Source organism: Acomys minous (genome assembly GCF_964271855.1).
Source record: "Acomys minous genome assembly, chromosome: 14".
In the NCBI taxonomy this organism is placed as follows: Eukaryota; Metazoa; Chordata; class Mammalia; order Rodentia; family Muridae; genus Acomys; species Acomys minous.
Window position 1 is genome coordinate 66,006,120 of NC_140496.1, and position 9,933 is coordinate 66,016,052.

Genomic DNA, 9,933 nt, shown 5'->3' on the forward strand with positions numbered 1-9,933 from the left:
AGCTACAAATTCATTGGCGGGATTGAGATTTTAAGGGAAAATAGACATATTAAAATCATATCAGGAGGGGCTGGTGAGATAGCTCAGAGGTTAAGAGCACTGGTTGCTTTCCAGAGGTCCTGAGTTCAATTTCCAGAAACCACATGGTGGCCCATAGTAATCTACAATGAGATCTGGTGCCCTCTTCTGTCCTGCTGGGTCACATGCAGGCAGAATACTGTATAAATAATAAATAAATCTTTAAAAGATAAGTTTAAAAAAAAAAGAAATAAACTAAGAGAAACAAACACAGCTTTATAAAAATAACTAACAGATCACATCCTGTGTGACTCCATTGGAAATGATTCTAATGAATGTCAGGGCAAAACATAGCTCTTCCTTCAAAGGAATTAAAAGGGAGTTTACCGGGCTAAATAAAAAGTGACCATGTTTGGGAGACACAGATTCAGGTAGCCTTGAATGATAGTTCCACTGTGAAGGTAGTCACAGGAGATTTTATTAGTCACAGAACAAAGGAAATTAGAAATCAATGCAAGTACAGTGGTAGGGGCATCTAATAGGTTACAGCAAAGCTGAGGAATGTCTGCTTTTATGTCACACTTAAGTTTTACATCTTACATTGTCCCGCTTATCTTTTCCATTTGTTGATATTGCTTTGTATTTGTTCCCAGTAACAAATCATTGTCATAGATACGGACGCCGAGGCCTATCAGAGTCCAACAGGAACCTCTGCAAGTGTCTCACCTTTCTGTATCTCAGAACAAGGAGTGGAACACAGACCTGTAGATAGTAGCAAGCAAGGTGAGAGAATTAAAAAAAAACAAACAAACACAAAACCCAATGTATTTCTGTGATGGTTTTAATCTCAGTTGTCAATTTGAGATCTAGAATTATCTGGGAGATGAGCCTCTGGTTATGCCTGTAGGGGATTTTCCTGACTAGGTTAACAGAGATGCAAAGAGTCACCCACTACAGGTGACACCATCCCCTGGGCTTGGGCCGAGGATTACATAAAAAGAAGCTAGTATGAATCTTAGCAATCCTTGTTCTGTTTCCTGACCAATGAGAACAATTCTTCAAGCTCTTGCCACTATGACTTTTCCTCCATGATGGATTGTAAAGACACCCCTAACTAAAAACAAAACAAAAGAACCTAAAACTAATAATTTCCAAGGGAGGAAGTAAGCCAGAGGAGGGGAAAAGTTAGAAACTCAAATGCCCAGTGTTTTACAAAGGCAGTGGGTTGGGGATTGAAGCTGAGAAAACTCACCTCAGATGCAGAAACTTAAAATTAAAGCTTTATTTTCTGAGCTCAGGGGGGATCAAAGCTTAAAATTAAAGCTTTATTTTCTGAAGCTCAGCCCGTTTGGGGTCTGAACCACATCCTGGTTCAGGAGGGCGGATGGTGGAACAGGGTGGTCAGCTCTGACTCAAGTTATTTTGCTAACAAGCAGTTCTGGTTAACCTTGAAAGTGTGCCTAGCAGTTGGGGGCAGCGGGACTTATGGATGGGGAATTTTTGCTGATTAAAAAGGCCATAGGGTATGTTGAGCATAAACATAATTTATGGTAAATCTGACCTTGTGTAGAGATCCTTTTATATGAGCAACAAGCTGAGATGATGCTTAATAAGCTGAATCAGCTTAGTATCTTCATCTCTACCGGGGGGGGGGGGGGAAGGGGGGGGAGGGGGGGCACATTTTAGTGCCGTATTGAGTCTTACAACACCTTAAGACACACTGGTGTGCCTCTTTTGCTGAGCCAGTTATTCTAGCCAATTCTAGCGAGCATCAATAGGATGACAGGTTGAGGCGAGTCCTAGACTTCCTCTTTGTCAATAGGCTTTTCTCATTCTAATTTTGTTGTCATTGTTTAGGGTTGTAAAGAATGAATGAAGATTTCCCATTAAAAAAAAAAAGTTTCTCTACGTAGCCCTGGCTGTCCTGGAGTTTGCTATGTGGACCAGGCTGGGCTCAAACTTGTAGAGATCCTCCCAACTCTGCCTCCAGAGTATTCAGATTAAAGGTGTGCACCGCCACACCTGGAAAGTTAATAATTCTCTTTCTCTCTCTTGTTTTTTTCAAGACAGAGTTTCTCTGTGTCGCCCTTGCTGTTCTAAAACTCACTCTGTAGTCCAGGGTGGCCTCAAACTCAGCAATCTGCCTACCTCTGCCTCCCCAAGAGCTAGCATATAGGTTAGCTCTACTAGGCTGCCTCTAGGTTGCTTAGCAACCTATGATGTCATCACCTGTCTGCTAGGTGTGTGCCAGATGCCCTTCAGCTGTGTAGCAATATAAAAGGGCCAACTTTCCACTTTGTCTCTTACTCTCTCTTACCTCTCTCTCTTGCACTCTCTCTAAGGGGTGCCCCCCTCCTTTCCCCTTTCACTTTCTTTCCCACTGCATCTCTCTCCCCTCATGGCCCACTCAGGCTCTAACTCCTCTCCTCTTTCCTTCCCCAAATAAATCTCTTTATATCAGATCTGCTGCACACACTCTCTCTCTATATATATATATTTAGTGATAACACTGAATACTGGGATTACAGGTGTACACCATACCTGGTGGGTTGATAATTCTGAAAAGTAGTTATACTGAATATTTATTAGAATGCAAAGAAACCAAGGCATGGTGGCTCAAGGCCAGCTTGGTCTACGCAGGGAATCACAGGCCAGCCAAGGCTACATAGTAAGACCTCAAAAATAAGTAAAAAGGGAATACAAAGAAAGTTATTTTTCATACACTGTTTATGAAAATATGAAATGGTATGTACAGTCACTTTTAGTTGTTACCTTTTATTTTTTTATGAAAATACGAAATGTTATGTACAGTCACTTTTAATTGTTACCTTTTTTTTTTTAAGTTAAAGGTTTACTTTTATCAATGGATCTGTCAGTCAAATTCCTAGGCATTTGTCCAAATGAAAACTCACACCCCTAAAAAACACTGTTAAGAGCCAGACATGGTGGCACATGCCTTTAATCCCAGCACTCTGGAGGCAGAAGCAGGCAGATCTCTGTGAATTTGAGGCCATCCTGGTCTACAAAGAGAGTTCCAGGACAGCCAGGGCTATTACACAGAGAAACTGTTTGGAAAAACCAAACCAAACCAAAAAAGCATTTGAGAAAGTCACAGGGTACCTTGCACTTTGTTTGCTTTCTCTTGGAGACTAATGGAGAGTGCTGTCCTCACAGTCAGTCACACACCAGGCATCTCTTCCAAGGGACCACTCACAGGCTGAGGGCAGCTTGTCTGGCTAATGCTTCTTCAGTTCTAAGACTGGGCTGGATAATAATAAAAATTTTTATTTTCATTGTATGACTGCCATCATGTATTTGTCTGAACCACATGTGTGCTTAGTGCCACTGGAGGCCAGGATAGGGGATTGGCTCTTCTGGAACTGAAGTTTACATAGTTGTTAGCCACCATGTGGGTGCTGGGAACTGACCATGGGTTCTCTGTCACGGCAGCAAGTGGTCTTAACTGTGGAGCCATCTCAACACCTCTGACAATCACTATTAACCATTACAGAGACCCTCACCCCAGAGAGATGTTGGAAGTTTTTCACCATCTGAAAATCAAGGATTTCAATATAACAAAAAGCCGTAAGGAATGTCTACATAGAATATTTTATAGAGACATTTCAAATGAAAGTAATAAAATAGCAACCACCCATGCTTAAAGTGGAAGTGTTTGTGACCTTGAGTTCAACCTTACTCGTCTCATCTCCAAACCTGTAATTTTCTGAGACTCTCATGCTTACTGTCACTGTATGTTTTAAACCTATAATAGTCAGGAACATAGTAAATAAAACCAGGAGTGCTGAGGATGTAGCTCAGTAGCTTTTGTATAGCAGTTCCCTTAAATTTAATAGTCCCTCCATCCTGGCAGGAAACCCCTTAACACTCAGGATGTAAGAAAGGAAGTGAAATTTGGGTTCCCAGAGGGACCCCTATTCAAGAACCCTGAGGAACCCTGAGGCCACAAAAGGCTTGATCTAGGAACCAAGCCAACTCTGTAACAGGCGGTCACTGGAAATACTGCAGAAAATTGGCAGCCAATCAGATGGTCTAGCCACCTGGCCAGAGGAAGATAAGATTGTTTAAGGTTGATCAGCTGTCAGTCTGATTGCTTAAGGAAGATTTACAGCAGGTCTGGTAATCTCCTGCCTTATGATCAACTCATGACCACTGACTAGGGGTGCTCTTGCTTTTTCAGCTTGCCCATGCTTTCTAGTTTGAATTAATTCCTAACCTCCCTTGGAATTCCCCTGAATGCCTTTAAAGAGAGCCTGTGAGTTCACCTGGTGGGTCGCCATTGTGTCTTATTGTAGTGATCCCAGCAGGCTGGATTTCTGCACAATAAATGTTCTTTGTTGCTTACATACTATTTGAGTCTGGGATGTTTTCTTCAGTGCGTTCTAGACTCTAACAAAACAACATGCTGATTTAAGGGGAGGTGAAACATTCAATCCCGCTGGGAAGCCTGTTAACCCAGGAAGTAAAGAACTCTTAGTTCTTTAGTACAGAAGTAAAGCCGGCTTCTGGGGCTGGAGAGATGGCTCAGCAGTTAGGAGCACTGACTGCTCTTCCAGAGGTCCTGAGTTCAATTCCCAGCAACCACATGGTGGTTCATAACCATCTATAATGAGATCTGGTGCCCTCTTCTGGCCTTCAGGAGTACATGCAAGCAAAACATTGTATACATAATAAATAAATAATTAAGTCTTTAAAAAAAAAAAAGGCTTCCGGAGGTTCCCGAAAACAACCAGACTCATTAGACCCTTCATTGACCAAGCTTATTTTTAGGCAGTAAAGACTACTTAGAGACATTTGGAGACAAGCTGAGTTGCCTAGAAAAAGCAAAGAAAAGTTGAGCTGTCTGCAAGAGGCTAGATTCAACTGAGCTACGTAGAAACGACACTTTCTTTTTCTTTTTTTTTTTTTTAAAGATTTATTTATTTAGGTGTACAGTGTTTTTGCCTACATTACATGTACACTTGCATGGCAGAAGAGAGTACCAGATATCTTTGTAGATGGTTGTGAGCCACCATGTGGTTGCTGGGAATTGAACTCAGGACCTTTGGAAGAGCAGACAGTGCTCTTAACCTCTGAGCCATCTCTCCAGCGCCAGAAACGACACTTTCTACCATATTGAGCTGTCTGCAGGGTATGCAGTGCAGTCTAGGTTTCCAGCTTTTGTGAGCTGTCATCCAGGCTAAGATGGACAGTGGTGATGCAGCTGTCTTTACATTTTTTCTGCCCCTGTAAGTAACCCCTAATCCATATTCCCATAAGTGATAAAAATATTTTTATGTACATTGATGTTTTGCCTATGTGTATGTCCGTGTAAAGGCACAAGATCTTCCAGAACTGGAGTTGTGAGCTGCCATGTGGGTGCTGGGAATTAAACCAGGGTCCTCTGAAGAGCAACCAGTGCTCTTAACCTCTGAGCCATCTCTCCAGCACCCGCCTCCCCAATAAGTAACTCTTAAGAAACTCACTGGTTCACCAAGTTGGACTTTGGTGGTATCTGTACATTGGTCTCCCATGGGTTCCCTATCTGGGATGAGTATATCTTTGTCCACATCTCTCTAGGAATCTTGTCACCACAATACAAGTGCTTGCCTAGCATGCACAGGCTCTGAGTTTGATCCCCAGCAACACACACACACACACACACACACACACACACACACACTTTTCATCAGGCGCACATGGACACATGAATTTATTGGATTGTATTAAAGATACCAGGCATGCAGGCTTATCAAACTCACCAGACCAACAATCATGCAATCTATCATTTAAGACACATCAACAGAGAGGCAAGTGAGACTGCAGCATGGTATTCTAGTCTTTCTTATAAGCGCCTCTGGTGCACACCACGCCTCTGCCCAGGACACCGGCAGATGGACTTTCCTGTTCTGGGAATCAGCTCAGTTGTCACTGCTGCTGCTGGCTTAGAAGCCATCATCAATGTGTTTATGGTACGTGCTTACAATCTCATCAGTGAGGCAGGAAGGAAGATCTCAGGTTCAAAGTCAAAACAACCTACATATCAAGACTCCAACACATGCATGCATACACGCACACACAGCACGCACATATTCCATTGGTTCTGTTTTTTGTTTTTGTTTTTGAGATAGGGTTTCTCTGTGTAACGGCTCTGGCTGTCCTGGAACTTGCCCTGTAGACCAGGCTGGCCTCGAACTCACAGAGATCCACCTGCCTCTGCCTCCCAAATGCTGGAGATTAAAGGCTTATGCCACTTTTGGTTCTGTTCTTGATGGTAAGATTTTAGAACTTTTACTGAAGATATCACATACTTTGGTCACAGAACATGGAGAAATCAACCTGGAACAGACTTGGAGGCTTCTTTTCCTTTCATAGTATCAGAAGGTGTTATGCAGGGTGCTGGAGGTGGGGAGAAAAAACATCAATAGTTTTATTCAGCTGTGATCCCTGTGAGCTACAATAATGGCCCGCTGGGCAAGATGTGAGCACAACAGTGGCATGGACGTTACAGGGATAAACAAGTAATTTCTGATTGGATTTAAAGCCTCAGGAGGGGCAACTCATTTGTGGTACTGTACATACAGCCAAGAATCCATGGCTGGGAGCTCGTATAGGCCCTAGAGAAGAACGTATTGTTAAGGGATAGCTAATTTTAGCTTGAGGTCAACTTCTTGTTTGCTCTTCCTCAATAATCTTGTGAATTACACAGTGTCAACTGTTTCAACTGTTCCAAGAATTGACTGACCATAAAATGTTTCATGGTATGTTAGCTGTCTAACCATACACCCGTAACATCTCTCCTATGATCATAAAAATAACTGCAAAATTTTGCTTTTGTAATCACTTGCTCTTTTGCTATAAAAAGGCCTTTCTGCTTCTGGTGTGGGCCCTTTTATTCTCCTATCAAGGGAGAGTGTAAGTCTGGCCCAGCTGGAAATAAAATGATTACCGTGCAACAACTTGGTGTTAGCTCCTATTTTCCATGCCATAACACATATTACTATTATTAGCTAAATAGACATAGTTTTAAATTGCCTTGTAAACACATGTCTTTATACCCAAAGACTAGTGCTGCCCTTAGTCGTCATTAGAGAATGTTCTTAGTGGAGTGGACAGTGGTTAAGACAGAGACTCACGAATCCAACTGTAGTAAGTGTGTGTCTGTGAAGCACTTGGCTATAAATAGGATATCTGTATCACATGGTCTCAGGGAACATTGTGGATGAGGGGGCTGGAAGACTGTAGAAGCCAGAGTGAGTAGTACAGGGAAGAAACAGTGTCTTTGGGCATGACAGGACTGCTGTGTGAACTCTCACAGCTATGATTGCACAGGATCAAGCCAGTATATGTCAGCATGGAGAGCTGAGGGTCATGAAAGACCTCATCCTTACCTGAGGAGCTATTGGCAGCTGAAGGCTGAAGGGGCGGAGTCAGTTTTCTTTAGGGGTGTGGTCCCGGGCAGGCTGACCATGCTGCAGTGCATGGCCTCACACTCATGTACATGTGGGCAACACTAATTAGACCTGGCGGGTTACAAAAGCAACGTCAAAAAGGGACATGTGGTTGGGAGTGGAACATCTTGGAGGAGGGAGTGAGGTATAAATATGATCAAAATATAATGTATGCATGTATGAAATTTTCAGAGAATAAAATTATTTTTAAAATTGCAGCTCCCCCTCTCTTTTGTTTTTTTGAGACAGGGTTTCTCTGTGTAGCCCTAGGCTGTCTGGAACTCACTCTGTAGACCAGGCTGGCCTCAAACTCACAAAGATCTATCTGCCTCTGCCTCCCAAGGGCTGGGACTTAAGGCTTGCCACCACCATGGCCCAGTCAAAATTGCAGCTTTTTAAAAAGGCAGGTATGGTGACTCTCACCTTTAATCACAGCTCTTGGGAAACCAAGGCCAGGCTGGTCTACAAAATGAGTTCCAGGTCAGCCAAGGATAAAACTGACTCCATCCCTCAGCCATCAGCTGCCAATAGCTCCATGCTAAGGGTGAGGTCTTGAGTGCCCCTCTCTGCTCCCCAATGGCATATTGACTGGCTTCATTTTTTTTTTTTTTTAAGATTTATTCATTTATAATGTATACAGTGTACATCTTCAGGCCAGAAGAGGGCACCAGATCTCCTTCTAGATGGTTGTGAGCCACCATGTGGTTGCTGGGAATTGAACTCAGGACCTCTGGAAGAGCAGGCAGTGCTTTTATTTTATTTTATTTTATTTTTTTGGTTTTTCGAGACAGGGTCTCTCTGTGTTAGCCTTGGCCGTCTTGGACTCACTTTGTAGACCAGGCTGGCCTCGAACTCACAGCGATCCGCCTGCCTCTGCCTCCCGAGTAGTGGGATTAAAGGCGTGCACCACCACGCCCGGCTCAGACAGTGCTTTTAACCTCTGAGCCATCTCTCCAGCCCAACTGGCTTCATCTTTTACAGGCAACTACAGGTGCAGGAGGTCAGGCAGCAGCCCTGCCATGTCCTAAGAAAACTGTCTCGAAAAACAAACAAGCAAACAAACAAAATCACAGGCTTTTAAAAAAAAATCACTTTATTCTAATTAAGTGGGAAATGAAATAAAAACATCACATAGCTAATTTAAGGAGGCCATTCAGACGCTTTGCTGTTCCCAACCTCTGCACAGCTCAGTGGACTTCTATATGGTTAGACATTCTGAGACAATGAAGCTTCTCACAGGGTTTTACGCTTTGACTATCAACTTTTATTCACTTCTCCGCAACAAGAGAAATGTAAAGAGTAGAGCAAACAAACAACAGAAAAGACATGAGTTTTATATTCTCTTTCATGGCTTGTGTGTGCTTTGGCCTGCATCTGCCCTTCCTTATTACCAGACACCATCTTTCCTAGTCTCCTTTCTAAATTGTAGACTATTTGTTTTCACATGTACATGTATAAAACCACATATAAGGGGGAGAGGGGGGTATTGGGGAGGGAGGGAGGGAGGGAGGGAGGGAGGGAGGGAGGGAGGGAGAGAGAGAGAGAGAGAGAGAGAGAGAGAGAGAGAGAGAGAGAGAGAGAGAGAGTGTGTTCTGAGTTTGGGTCACCTCACTTAATGTGACTTTCCAAGCCCATCCATTTTCCTCCACATTTCATAACAAGTTATAGTCCTGCATGTCTAACAATGGGCAGAATGCTCCAGATTGACTGGGAGTCTGTAAGATCAATTTTCTTAACAACTATATTTTATTATGAACTTATTAAATGAGCCTACCTCTTTTACAACCCGACTAGCCCAAACAATATAAAAAGGAGATTAAAGAACACAATAATGAAACCGTAAGGATATCAGTTCTGAGGAACGATTCCCTGGTGATTCTCCTGGCGTAGTCAGCAGGACCCCAGCAAACCATCAACCCCACCAAAGTTGCTGCTGGAACCTGAAGCTTCAGCAGGAATCCAAGGCCTTGAAGCTTTCCCTGGAGCAGTTCTCTCTGCGAGTGTCTCTTGAAGTGTTGCAATCAGCAGCCAAAACAACCCCAACTCCTCTCTCCCAAGCCTCTTGTTTTGGCTTCTTATATATATATTTCCTCTCAGAGTGTCTACTAGGATGTTTTCAGCTGGCAACATCCAAGCTCCCCCACTAAGTGGTTCGACTTCTAAGGTGATAAACATCCTGCTGTCTCACAAGTCTGTTCCCCATCCCACACTTGGGATCAACACAAAAACATATTTATCTCTCCTACAGGAGTCACACATTCAAATCTTATGTCTTTGTCACTGTCTTAGTTAGGATTCCTACTGTGACCATGGCAACTCTTATGACAAAAAACATTTAATTTGGTTTAGTCCATTATCATCATGGTGGGAAGCATGGCAGCATGCAGACAGACATGGCGCTGGAGAAAGAGCTGAGAGTTTTATATCTTGGTCCGAAGGCAGCAGTAGGAGACTGAGACACACTGAC